Here is a 14,845-nt window from a genome sequence, read left to right as displayed (position 1 = left end):
TAACTGAGGATATTCCATATACCAAAGTTCCAAACAATACAAAACACGGGATTAAATACAGAAGACAAGTGAAAAGCATCCAGTTAGAAGCTACAACATAAATGAATCCATCACTAAGGGTTAATCTGCTCAGCACAAGTACAAGGTAGCATCTTATCTGGCAATTTCAACAAGACCATGACTATTCGATTGACTAACCACATCACAGTGCTAATCAGCATGTGACAGCGCAATTGGGTCAAATAGGAATCACAGAAGCAGCAAAAAGAAAGATTATTTGGTTTATTCTACTGACAAATGCAGACCTTCAGATTGTCTCCATGCCTGTTTTCCAGAGAATCTTTGAGATTTTCCTTAGAACGTTCAGAGGAACTTGTCCTGCTACTTGGCATGTATTTTAAAACTTAAGCTCACCTTTTTTAGTGATCTCTTCCCCAGTATATTCAAATATTCTTTATGTTGTTAGGGTACTTCTTGTCAAGTACATACTAATTTCCTACGTGCAACTTGAGTACACTGTTCCTCTGCTTTCACTTCTTAAGCTGAAGTGCAACCCCAAAAGCAGCATTACTGGCCCTGTTTTCATAATTTCCACAACATCCATGCAACATGGACAGGGGGCATGCACTTTAGAAGCAGTACCAGCCCTCTCTGGGAAACAGCAATTATACATCAGATGGCAAGCAGCATTCCCCACAGCTGAGTTTTTAGTGATGGGGAGGGAAAACGATTCTGCTTTCAGAGAGAACTGCCCGGCCCTGGCAGCCCGGCTTCTAGGAAGAATGATGCTACCCCCAGTTGAGTCAATAAAGGGAACAATGGCATAGCCTGCAGACTGGCTTACGAATGGGTAATTACAGGCCACACTTTACCGCATGAGAACATGACGTCAGCTTTGAAGTATTTCTTACACAGGAAGTTACTAATATCTCTACAAATATGTCCCTGTGCAAGGTGCACGTCCCAGCAGTCTCACTATCTTGTTACTATATATGTCGTCTGATACACTGTTCAAGTGTCACAGCTGCCCTGGGAGTTTTCAGGAAACACTTTGTAACAGCAACATCTTGTAACTGAGTGGAATATAGAAACAAACAAAAAAAAAAACCCACAAAAACCAACAAAAATCTATATAATGTTACTGACTTATTTTTTGTAAAAAAAAAAAAAAAAAAAAAAAAAAAAAAAAAGATATTTCACAGGCAGAATAAACATGAGAGCATTCGTTCAAATGTTTGGAGAATTTAAGTGCTGTGCTCACTGCCCTTCATGGCCAGACTTCACAACAGAACTCCAACATAACAGATGCAAAAAGCGAAACCACCTCGTGTAAATAACCATACTAATGCTGGGATTAACTGGAAATCTCATAAACTGCTGCTGGCAGATGCCTTTTAAAACAATTTTTAGGATAAAGAAGTTTTACGTAGACCCAGATCAAAAGGACAACTACATGCATTGAAAACGTGTTTTGGCAAAGATAACATTTAGAAGTACAAACATCTTTCAAAAGAAAACTGCCTTCGTTTTCTTCTCAGCCTGAAACACATTTATGTAAGCCTTCCAAATTTAACAGATGAATGCCTTAATACAGCTACTGGAATTCTTACTTGCCCTTCGTTAATTGGAAGCAATAAACTTGGTGTCTATTGTTCGAGCATCCTTTCTGAGAATGAGAAATTGTTTGTAGAAGCACGGGAATTCTAAAAGGACAAATGTGCTTCCTCTGCAAATAGGAAGAAAGAGTGTATTCCCACAAGGACAAAAATCCCTATGCAGATAGCATGATGCGTACTAGAACATGGTGCTTACTTTATGCACATCTATTCCAAGGAAATTCCCAAATGTTTGTTCATCAGGGTGGGAATGCAACATGAAGTTCACCTGCATCCTGTTGCACGTTCTCCTTAGCACAGACTGCATCAGGGCTTCTTACTGCCTGCCTCCCAGAGCAGCCTAAGGCAATGGCACTGCACGGCCTGCAGCTGTGCTTTGGCCAGACACTATCCCAGAGCAGTCAGCTTCAACATCACAGCCCCCATACCACTCAAGGAAATCCTGGGCAGTTGTCACAGGTGGCAAACTGTAGCTTTTCTTGTACCTGCGGTCCTGAAAAGCCTTATGGGCTATGACTTATATGGACAAAGTAGCTTAAGAACTCAGGTTTGAAAGAAAAAGGCATATTCATGAACTACACTAACTCAGACTATGCAGGAATTGAAAATTTTTCATCTATAGTTATGACTTAAGTGTTAGGCCACTTCTCAAGAAAGCTATGACATCGGGTGTATGCGAGAATTAGAAGCCAAACACTTTAATCTTAAATCATATTTTATTAATGATGCAAACAAATTGTTTTAAAATACACTTAGAAACTACTAGCTTGAACCACTACAGATGTCTCCAGTAATCAAGACAGGTACAGTTGTAACACCAAGGTGACTACTGCTTACTTAAAGGCAACCAATTTCAAAAGCTAATTACGGAACCTCTGGCCAATTTTAATCAAAATTTTAGCTATGATTTTTTTTGGCCTGTATACATTTTCTTCTTCTCTAAAAGCCAGCAGAGGGAGACAGGTTCTTTTCTACTCAAAAAAAGAAAACACATTTTCTGTGAAAACATACCCTCTGAACATTGAGCATAATTTCCTACATTAGTCTCATAAAATCTTTTCTTGAGAATTTTGAACTTTGTTATCAATCCTCATTTTGCTTGCTCTGAGTGTTTATTCAAGCTTAAACACCTATTGCAGATGTTTACTCAACAGTAAGTTATTAATATTTCATCGTGGAGATCTTCCACGGAGAAGCAGGATACTGGTGTCAGTAATGCAAGAAAAACAACTTCAGCTAGAGCTATGTTTTTATTGTTTCATTGTTTTGCAATAGCTCCCAGGTTTTCACTGTGTAAGGTCTACATGCAGCTTCCAAAATCCACAAAATAACTTCAGCTACATGCATGAGTTACATTTAAGCTCTAAGTTCTCATTTGCAAGCAGAAAAACCTGCTAAAAATTTCTAGCTTGAGTAAAATCTTTGGCTAACTTCTTTGGGCCCAGGTCCGGTTTCAGTAAGTGAAGATTTAGGCACTAGAAGCCAAAATACTATTGCTATTAACACTATTTTAGCATAGAAAATTAGTTAGGTCCCACACTATTTAAACACCTCTACAGCATAGTGGGTCAGGGCACGCATTTGAAATTCATAGAAAATTTCACATTTACACAACTTTTCTTTAAAGAAAAGATGTATCTTTAAAGATAAAGAAAAGAAGAGCTCTTTGACCAGGGAACTGTAGAATAGGAACAGTTTACTACATTTTACTACTGACTTCACTGCTAATATTTTGAGATTTTGTTTTACACATAACTTCCTTCCACAGATACTTTACATAGAAAAGAAATTATACAAAATTATTTTGGATCAAAATGATTGTTTAACTGTACATATACACAGTTGATATAATTTGAGGGCTTTAAATAAAAGTAAGCTTCTGAACATTCTTAAAACAGAGTGCAAGCTACAAAACACATGCAGAATCTGTGACAGTGCTACAATAAACTCTGCAGGTACCGTGGGATAGTTTACAGTATACGATGGCAAGGACAATTAATGTAAGCATGTTAATGTAAGCATGATGCCAGAATAACCTGAGGGTAAAACTGTGGACAACAGGATGCATACGTGGATATAGCAATCAGCCCTTGGGTAATGATGATAGAGGTAATTGGAAAGACTCCTGGCAAATCAGGTACTTAAAATCTCAACTACAGCAAGTCATGCTTAAGCAGATATTCAAAGACAGAGAATGATAAAGCTTCATACTGACTAACTAGAATTGCCCTGTGTCAAAGAATTAAAAGAAAATGAGATCAGCAACTGTAGGAATCCTATAGCATAAGATCTTCACAGTGAACACTTTGGCAGGTCATCATGAGAAAGGCTAGTGCATCTTCTCCCAACTGCCCAAATCCTGATATGAGCTAACTGAAGAGGCTCCATGTACAAACCCCATGTTCATTACTAACATGAACTCACAGTTCTATAGGCACTGCAAGTCAATGGGAAATATTCTAGTCTTAAGAAAGAATTAACAATTGCTGATGTCATGCACTTGTTCTTAATCACAGAATGTAACACTGAGAAGTAAGCATTCACTGAGCTAAGTTCTCATGTTCTGTCCAAGTCAGATTCTAGCATGGGCCTGGCGTACAATTTTTTGTAGTTTCCACAGGGGAAGTTAAGTGCACAATGTGTTTCCTGGAGGACATTAGTGAAACTGGTTATCAGGTTAAAGCTCAGTGATTCAAATGCAAGATTTTATCTAGTAGATGCTGGAAGCCGTGGAATTAATTCAAATTGCCTGAAATCATTGCCAAGATACTTCAGTTGGTATATAAGCATCTCATGCTTAGGAATGACAGTTACGTAAGAGTAAGGTACTGCATACAAGAGTGCACACTATTCAGAGGGACCTACTGCTTGCATTTGTTGCTTACATTAATGCATAGAAAGACATCAGCACACAGAAGGAAAAAAATAAATACTGTTTTAATGAAACTAGTCTCTGAGTTCATTTGAAGGCTTTTTAGATAAGACAGTAGTATTTAGCACTCAGCAAAAAAAAAGAATAGTATTAATACACACTGCCACTCACCTGGACAACTTAAGATACAGTGGGGGAGGGGGGCAGAAAATGAAAACAGCATGCATTTATGTATACAGCTGCTCACTGAGAACTTCAAGAAGGACTGCTCATCAGCATACTGCACAGCCTCATTATTAACTCTGGCTTCGTGGATACTTCTGACCTATCAGAATAATCCTAGTAAATCTACCAGGAATTCTGTCAGGAGCATGCACTCAAGCATGACCTTGATTTTATATTACATTTTTTCCTTTAGTTTCATTTAAGGCAAAGCCTAAGAAGAATAAAATTGCCTTTACTTTATTCCTCTAGAATCGATTGACAAACCCACCTGCAACATTTTGGCACCCCCTAAAGGTAACAGGCTGAATCGTTGACTTGCATAAGACTATTAAAATGCCAACCTAATTAACAGCTAGGTCCTGCAGCTATTTGTTTATACTCTGTTAGTGAAGTCATCCCATTCTTCCTAGTTTCATATAATTAAGAACAAATCAAACTACAGTCCGAATATTGAGAAATTTAATTCAATCTCCTACCTGATATTAAAAGCCTTTCAAAAATCTGCAAGGTCTAAGGGAGAAAAGTCTTTTTTTTTCCCTTCAATAAACAAGTAGTCTCTCTAGAGAGAAAAACTAAGCTAAGACTAATATGCCCATAGAAACTGCAGGTGTCCTATCCCTGGAGGTGCTCAAGACCAGGCTGGGGAGAGCACTGGTCAGCCTGATCTAGTGAATGGCAAGCAGCCCGTGGCAGTGGAGTTAGAAGTGGATGGGCTTTAAGGTCCCTCCCAACTTAAGTCATTCTATGATTACAAAACGGCCATGTCATGCAGTGAAGTATTATGCACTTAAGTCGCTGCTACTACACTTTCTAAAGTAGAAGAAAATGTGCAGTACTGATGAACACTGATCTTTCTCTGGTGAAGAGAAGCTTTAATACTTTCTTCCAAAGTCAAATAGAAGTGGAACTTTCTTCAAGCCCCAAAATACAAGAAACCTACAAGCCATCATCTTCCCAGGCTTCTAGAGAATTCCTGAGATGGCTTTGATTACATGTACAATGTGTTCTTACAGCTTTCTCTAAGATACAGATTTAAAAGGGTTTTGTTGTTGTCCTAAAGTTACTGCTATCATTGATCCCACATTTTGGAATAGTCAGGCTAAAAATCCTACTCTCAATTCTATATTTTCCCTTAATATCACAGTTTCATGAGTTCTGTAGTTGTCTGCCAATTTCCTTAAAATAGTGTGACATCCTCACAGCTGTCAAGGGCTTACACTGAGAGCATTTAAGAATCTTTCTTTAATCAAGCTTTAATGGAAAATAAGCTTTTCTCATTTTTTTATTTGCACCAAAATGGACAGTTATCTCACTGCTAAAACTCTGTTTGCTAAGTTTGGAATGAGTTATGAGCAATTTCAAAAATCAACACATTGATTTCAGAGAAAGGAGAAAAAAGTAACAGGAAAAAAAAGCTGAAACTGTTTCTGTGACAGCGTGCATCATAAAGCAGTCTGTTAAAATTACACATGATCTCTACTCATAGGAAATTTCCAGCAGATCTCTGAAAATCACACCATGTGGCAGCATGTAGTTCAAACCAGAATACAGGTATCCAACTTTTCTGTACTACATTGTCAACTGACTGCACACAGAATAGACCACAACATATGGAAACTAAACAGAGCTAAAAAAAAATAGTGCCTAGAACCTCTGCAAATAAAGGACTGTAAAGACAGACACTCTGCTTGCCTAATAGGAAAAAGGCAGACAGATGCAATGTCTGAGGCAGAGCTTATACTGAAAGCTTTTCTTTTTTATTAAAACCATGCTTAAGCTGTTTGTTGCTCTGCAATCATTAAGCATTGGGAATGAAAACTTAAGGCTACTGCTAGAAATTGGGATTTACAAAGATCTAGTACTGGCTTTGAAGACTCTCAAGCAATTAAATAACCTGATGGTGATTACTATTATGAAAGCCAAAATATTCTAAGTGGACGGAAGACATCAATTCTTGCCTGAAATTCGAATTTTACAAGGAACCCTGTGTTTGCAGTCATTAATAAAATTGCCTTTAGATCAGATGATAAAGCCTGAAGACTGTACCTGAGTACCTAAAAGAAGAACACCTTTGTGCAGTCACTTCAGTTGGTAAAGTTCCTTATAGTCTCAGAAAATGGTACAGGAATCACATAGGAAGCATTATTCATATCCACCTCTGCAGGATCAGCAATTCCATTAAATATATCAGCCTGGGTGACTTCCTTTGTAGCTCGGAAAAGGATGTCTTTCAAAGTATTTGCAGGGGCTGCATGTGTTCTTTTGCACATGAAATTTTGAGGGGAAGCTGAGATAAGCTAGTGAAGGAGAGATTAAAAGGACTTGTTGCTACATAAGCCCTCTGGTTCTCTAGTAAATGAGGCAACTGAATTTTAACAGTTTTCTAGATAGTTACACAATTGCAGTACGGGACTGCCAAAAAACTTGGATAACACAACAGATTCCATTTGTTCAGGCAAACCAGTCTGTCTTGCTGATGAAAGCTTTTACACCACACATTACATTTCAGTTGGTAGAGGGCACAGCATATGGAAAGGCAGTGTTGTGAGAATTAGGCCAAATGACAAAGGAAGTAAACCCCAAAAGAACCGTCACTGAATCCTGCTCTGTTTCATAGGTCAGCCTGTCTCACAAACATTCCTATCAGTGCTATCCTTCACAACAGTAAACATTTCCAGTAGTTGCAGCAATTTCCATTACCAAAGACAGTACTAGCTATCCTTATTCCAACTTCAACACCAGAAAAGTAAGCAGCCCTTAAATGACCTTTCTAGGAAGCCCTTAGGCACTGGGTCACAGTGCAATTCTCTCTATCTTAAACTGTATCCACCAACTTGGAACCAAAGCTCCTGGTTTCTTGCTTCCCACGTGGTGCTTGGTCCACAGTGTGGAATAACTTATTTGCTTCATAAGATATAAAACTCTTGGCTTAACATTCACCTATTTCACACAATAGGTATGAATAGTAACCACTGGAAAATATTTTTTATTTAAATTGTATAGCGTCTAAGTAATAACAGTATGATGACAAGTTGCATAATTGATTTGCAATTGGTCTCCTATTAGTTGCAGGAGCGTGTAGCAAGTCTGGTTTGCTATCCATACAAGGTTTTCTGTGCCCTTTCCTTCCAGATGTCCTTCCTTCACGTCTCAAGAAACAAACCACCTAGGTCACACAATTTTTCATCCAAAGTTCAATGAAATGACAGATGTCAAAAAAAAAAGCTTGTATAAACTCTGCATTCTGAAATCAATCTACATAAAGAGATGCTATCCTGTCAGTTTGCTAGCTCCAGGGTATGTAACTTTTGAATTAAGTGATTACAATTTCTTTTCATTCCTCTACAGACTGTATCTTCATTCTCTAGACATACAGCTTAGCAGAAGAAAGAATTACATACAATGCTTTTTCACATATTCTAACCCAGTCTGATTTTTATGAGTACTTTCTGAGGCAAGGAAAAACATTTGTAGTGCAGTGTTATACCTGCTGGATTTGTCAAAGAATAAAGATCAACATTTGATGACGTACAACCTATGACAGAAAGTGTGAAACTACCTTTAAAGTACTCGTGAGCTTAGCTAGAGTTCATATACATCAATGCAAAACATGTGAATTTCCCTTGCCATGCCTTTTGCAAAAACCCCTCTTTAAAGTTTCATCAGAGAAATAAGAAGTTGGATTGATTTCCTTTTCTATAATAAAGTCATTCTTACCACGGATTATTTACACTTCTTGCTCATGGTACTGCTACTGAAGAAAAGCATTTAGCCTCTGAAACAGACAAAATGCTTCCTGATGGATCTGAAGCAATGCAGGATGAAGCAAACGATATCCTCCCATTCAAATTTCCTCAGCAAGATTTTCCAGGAACAAGATAATGTAGAGGCCGAGCAAGGACACCAATAACACATTTCACTAAAGGGTGTCCATTTTCTTCCAGTGTGAGGAAACATACACTTACAGTTTAACTCAACAATATGATGAGAGAACCAATGCATTTCTTTCACCTTCCTAAACCACAGAACAGTGCTGACAAACATGCAGGTTAAATTTTAGTGTAGCCAGAAGAAACAGCAGACAAAAAGGTTCTTGCTTTATGCTACGGGATGTCTGGAAAGATGGAGGAAGTGGCCAGCAGACCAGAAATGCTCTTGTTATGGTTTCAGGGGAAGATTCAGTCTTCAGCACATTCCCAATGGAATAGTAGCAGGTAAAAACAAATAGGCTGTGGACACACAGAGGACTGGGGAGGCACTTCCTATTTTGCCTGTATTAAATACATCAGGATCTAAACACTGTTCATTCAAAAGCTCAGTAGAAAATAAAGACCTTTGGTTTGTGTGATTCATAATGCAAAGTAATAGCACTTGTCACTCATAAGACTAGAACTGTACTTTGCACAACACACACAGGAAAGCAAAGAGCGTGTGCTGAACTTTAATCTCTCAGATACATCAGACCCTACTACAGCTTTCTCAGCAAAGCAGTTAAAAAGCTTATACTTTAACTCTGATTTACAACCCAGCCCATAAGGTGGGATAATTTAACAGAGCAGTGACAGCTGAGAACATGCTCAACCAGTAAAACACAGCATCATTACACATTTATAATGCATACTTTCTGCCACCTGATGATTTATTTGATGGCCTTTTTTCTTGTATTATGAGAAACTGTGACCATATCTATGTAACTACAGCATGCCACTCATTATACAATGTTACGGGATCAGACAGGGATACAGTGTATTTACACAGTAACATAAACCTTTACATTTTATTCTCCCATCCTCCTAGCAAATCCACCATTCTGAACACTTGCTATTTTGGACGCCATTGAGCATTGCAGTGCCTTTCTCATAGAACCTCATCACATAGCCACAATGAGAGCAATGGGAAAGATGGTCTGGAGCCTGCTACTTTGGATGAAAGGTTAAGACTGTCTTCCTGCAAAGAGATCTGGTACAAATTCCTGAAAACACCACTTCTAAACTTCACTCCATCAGTCACAGGTTCATAAAAAATAAAATGCAAGAAGAAACCTAAACATTACAAGCATAAAACCCCACAGTTAGCATCTTCTTTTTACTCTGAAGAGATGAATGATAATTACATGTATATAACTATGACAGGAAAGAATTAGATGTAAAGAAAAAGCTTTCAATAATCATAATACATAATCTTGCAAATTGCTGGAAGGTTTTTAGCTTTTGTCTGATGTTCAGGTGCTAGTCATCTCTACTATGACTACAGTGGCACTATATTCACTGCAGATGACTTGGAAATTTAAAAAATGCACCAAGAATTAAAACACATTTTCCAGTAATGGGAAATTTATACCACTTCTTGATTAGCATTAGACTGGTATAAGACATATTTTGCACACACTTTGTGGTTGAAGTTTCCTATTTTCTAGTGTTTCCATTAAAGAAAAATCAGAAACCCAAGAAGTGTTGTAAATTACACACTTCTTACTGCAACCACAGTAGCTTACCTTTTACTTGTTTCCACTGCTATTTGTTATTACCTTATCTCATTTCCAAGCCACCCACTGTTCTGTTGTGAGCATCAAAATAATTCATATTAACTCGGATGTCTTACCCTCTTAAGCAAGATAGCATTCCCCTCCTGTCTTCTTTGCAACTTTTTCACATCACCATAAGACTGAAGCTATCCTCACGTGCTGTACTAGCATTCATATTTTTCCTCCACCTTTACATGAATTAACCTTTTATTTCTCTCCAAACTAAGCTTCCTTAATTTACATTACTCTTTTCTTCAGAATACACTATAGGTCTCGCCTCAGTCCTAACTGTAAATATTTTGGAAACAAGACAGTAACCATTTCTCTGATCATATTTCATTTGCTTCTGAAATGCCATACATTTTTTACCAGGTTTCTATTAATGTACATGCAAATAATCTTCCTCTACAGCATGAAAGCTGTGTTTTAAATCAGTGTAAAGGTAAAACTGAAGGAAGTCTTTCTTCTCTTATTCCTAACCCACAAGCCCTGAGTCACTGACTTAATTGTTTAGAAATGTATCTTTTACAATTTTCATAGAAATGCAAAGAGATGCACACCTAAACAAGCACCTGTGAGTTTTGCTGAACTAAGGCATGAATGTGTCTGCACTGAGATAAAATCATTTGACTGGTAAGTTTCTGCTTAAGAGGTGCTGGATTTAAAACAGAAGCATCTAATTGAGCATGTTTACCTTTATAAAAGGCATCCAATTACAACAGAATCCTCATGGATCAGACTAATACTATTTTTGTTCTAGAGTAGTTACCTTATTAAAATTCAGTAACAAAAATTTTATATTATGAAACCATTTATCCTCTTCCAATTCTACATTCAAAGATTTTTTCTTTTGATTTACAATACACAGAAGCAGACATTCTTATTTTTCATTTTAAACTCAGAAAGCCAGTCTAAAAGTGAATACATCACACAACAAGATCTGAAGCAGAAGGACAACTCAGTACATGCCCAAGACAGATTAGGCAGAAGATGACATAACACAGAATGGATTTAGACTTATGAGGTTTCATAAAGAGCTGTCTAGTTCTGTGCCTGAGCTGTTCAGCACCTAAAATAAAGGGGCCCTGGAGCTCCTGCTGATCTGAATAAATAGTTACAGTAATGAGGATAACCCATCTTTATTGTATCTTTTTTTCTTAGTGCTAGAGGATGGATTTCATCCTCACTTCTCCAAATTAACCAGTCTAACAAAATGGTCCTCAAGAGTTGCAATAAATACCTTACTGTAACGTGTAACTTAACGATAAATAACACCAAAACAGGTTGAAGAGGTCTCTAATAACTAACCAGAACAATCCACCTAATAATTTGTTCCAATTAATCACGTGACGTGACCAGAAGCAGATCCACCAAGAATAAACTGCAGGCACTCCCTGTCACCAGATAGGCACACATCCCACCCCTTGGCTGCAGTTATACCACCAGACATGCCACTGATAATGGGAAGGGCCATTGGCACGGCCCCAGACAGCAAGAATCCACTCCACCTTCAGTTAAAACAGTCCAAAATGAAGTAGCCACAGTATATGTAGAAATCAAGTTACAGTACTTACCAGCTTGTTAGGGAGAGCATGAAAACAATCTTGACATAGTGAAATTAGTGATGGAAGTCTTCTCCATACTAAGCAGCAGCAGGGCTTACAACAGCATGAGACCTGAAACGAGACAGATATGATCAACTTTCAGCTGTTACCTATTTGTTTCTAGATCTACAAGACCTAGTTGCTTGCATTTTTCTACTGACAGTGATGATCTCAAGCTGTATACAGAATAGTCACCTGATGATGAAAGGGTATGCTGTGGTTTAATTCACAGAAACTTACTCATTAATTCATACTTTTTTCTTAAAGGCATCAGGTTAGAAAACCCAGGCTGGAAAGTCTATTTAAAAGAGACAGCAGGTTTCAACTCTGAATTGCTGTTTTTGAGTTATCTTTATCCAAAGTTTTTTGTTCTACATTTTATTTGGCTTGTCATTGCCAAAACTAATTCTCAAAGCTACTGCAGTTCTAGAACAGAAAGATTTGTCAGTAAATTTATCTCAGTTATCTGGTGAATAATAAATCAGATCCACAAACTATCTACTAGAGTGAGACCATCTACACATGAGTTAACAACAAAAGACGTGGCATGCTTTAAGGCAAATATTCCTCCCTGCCTAAAGAAAAGACAGACTAGGAAATGAAATATATATTAAAAAAACCAACAACAACAACAAAAAAAACACAGCTCATTTAGATTTGTGAAACACTGGTTACTGCCTGAAGCTTACTGAATTTCCACTTAGGAATCCTGCTAAACTACAGCATAAGTTCTCTACATACATTTTACTCAGGAAATTTGTACCATGGTTTAAATGTAAGGAAGTAATTTCGTTGAAAGTCTAACAGCATTAGAACACAAGCCAGCACCCACCAGAATATATAACTCCTGTATAGAACAGCGTCCAGAAAACCAAGATATGACCCTAACTGATAAATTAGCAAAGATAAAGCACTTCCAACTATTTACATACACAAATAAACTTAGGTAGTATTTATCAGGGAGGATGTGAGCTGTACTTGTTCAAACCAGGTGATAAAAATCCCAGGACTAAGTGCAAAAGAGGAAAAAAAACATTTGGTCCGTAACTAAACAGAAGCCTCACACTACTCTGAAATCAATGCCTCTTCAAGCAAATAAGAAGTATAGCAGAGTAGAGTCTCAGCAAAGAATTAACTATATTCTTTCTTGCCATTTTCATATGAAATCCACAGCCTCCTTGCACTGGAAGAATTAGGCACTTAACCACAACATTCTTAAATTTACCATTACTATTTCATTTCCATTTCAGGTCTGTGGTTATATCTATTAATTTACTGCTGTTGAGAAACAGAAAATTACTCCAGCAGCCTCACTCCAGTGGATAGTAGGTACTTACACATATAACAGAAAACCACATGCTCCTCTAGTTAAACATGACTTCTTCAATAACATCATTACCATAGTCAGAGAGGCACAGAGACTAAGCTTATTTCCCCCCCTTAGTTTCTAGTTGTGTTTTCCTAATTCAACTGAAAGTGTTATATGGCCATGACATGGCTTCTGTCACTCCTGTTGCTTCCAGTGGACAGACAGTATGGTGAAATAAAGCAACTAGCACCAACACTTATTCAAGACAGCCTTGATATTACCAGCTGACTGTGGTTAAAACAGAAGCTAATGCTAATGAGTTAGCCTATCCACTTTGAAGAAATAACACTCACCACTGTTAATGGCAAAAAGGAACATCTCTCTCTGCATTTCACAGAGCAGAGGCACAGAAGAAGGAGTCTTAGGAGTGAGAATTTAGGACTCTAACATCAGAGGCATTTGACTACCTAATTGGTAGTTGGTGTAGGTTTAAATGTCAATAACCTTCTACTAAATAAGATAATAATTGTTTTTTATTATATCCAGGACCTCTCTTCATATTCTACCCATTTATACTAACTTAATGGGTGAACATAGTGGTAGCTTACAACAGTCTTCTTACTTTGCCATGATACACCCCAGAAAATGTTTCTCAATAACAGATTAAATTAACTGCTTCCCTTGCAATACTGAAATCCTAAGCGGTTCTCAAACCTCACAGCTTCCCGTATGTTGAAACTGAACTAACAGTTAAGAATCTGAAAAGCATTTTCTGAACCAACAAACAGCTTTAGTAGCTAAGGGAAAAAGTCAGTAGAGACCTGACCTAAAGAATCCCAAAAATCCCCCACAGAAATACAGGAATTAAGTAGGGGGGGAAGGTAAAAGCTGGAAAAAGAAGAACCTATTTTAAGCGTCACCATCTTGTAATTCATAAAAGAAAGCAGGAAATAAAAATAAAGCAACGCATTAAAGCAAGTGTATTTTCATCCCTCAGCCCCCAGAAGGATTCATTCTCCTGCATTCCAGGGCATCTCACATACCGATCGGGTCAATAGCGGCAGGGGCACTTCCTGTGCACCCTGACGGTTTAAAGGCCGTTTGCATACGTTGGTCACAGATACTTTCAATATCATGAACTCCAGAACTAAGCTCTCAGCTTGGCACAGTACATCGCAGGAGAAAACCGCATCGAATGCCCTCTATTGTCATCAGATCAAGGGCACGCTACCAGTTTTTCCCTTGATGCCAATAAAGGGTGTACACCTGACAGCGCGTAGGTGCTGGCACTGGGTCCCCGCCACGCAGTCAGGGCGAGTCCTCCTGCCAAGGATCAGTCACATTTGCAGAGCCTGTGACAAGTCCAAAGGAGCGTTCCCAACCAGCTCTCCTTGTGCAACGCTGCGGCTTGCCCACAGAGCTGCAAGCTTGCAGGTTCTTCTTGCGTATACTTTTGGCACGCTTTCAACGAGAAGCGCCGTATGCTCGCTTCAGCTGCTCCATCAGTAAGGCTGCCCAGGTTCTTGCAATAAGCCACTTGTGATTACCGAACTCTCACGTGAACCCACGCTTAACCAACTCTGCCCCCCTCCCCAGCTCGCACCCCCGCAGCGAGCACGCACCCGCCTTCCGCTGACGCCACAGGCTCGCGGCCCCGCCTCGCGCCGACCGCCACGTACCTCAGCGCTCCGGGGG

At 38.5% G+C, this 14,845-nt stretch overlaps 1 protein-coding gene across 1 annotated transcript in view; it reads right to left on the bottom strand.

The window, feature by feature from the left end:
* Positions 1-11,913, bottom strand: part of PIK3C2A (phosphatidylinositol-4-phosphate 3-kinase catalytic subunit type 2 alpha) — a 61,156-nt gene extending 49,243 nt beyond the window's left edge. The window contains exon 1 of the mRNA XM_065755262.1: positions 11,812-11,913. The gene's annotated coding sequence lies outside the window, so the exon portion shown is untranslated. The remainder of the gene's footprint in view (positions 1-11,811) is intronic.
* Between the last annotated feature and the right edge of the window lie 2,932 nt (positions 11,914-14,845).

This window comes from Cyrtonyx montezumae, unplaced genomic scaffold (assembly GCF_038088225.1).
Source record: "Cyrtonyx montezumae isolate F1298 unplaced genomic scaffold, pur_monq_1.0 scaffold_10, whole genome shotgun sequence".
Taxonomy (NCBI): domain Eukaryota; kingdom Metazoa; phylum Chordata; class Aves; order Galliformes; family Odontophoridae; genus Cyrtonyx; species Cyrtonyx montezumae.
This window is presented reverse-complemented; position numbering and strand designations above follow the sequence as displayed.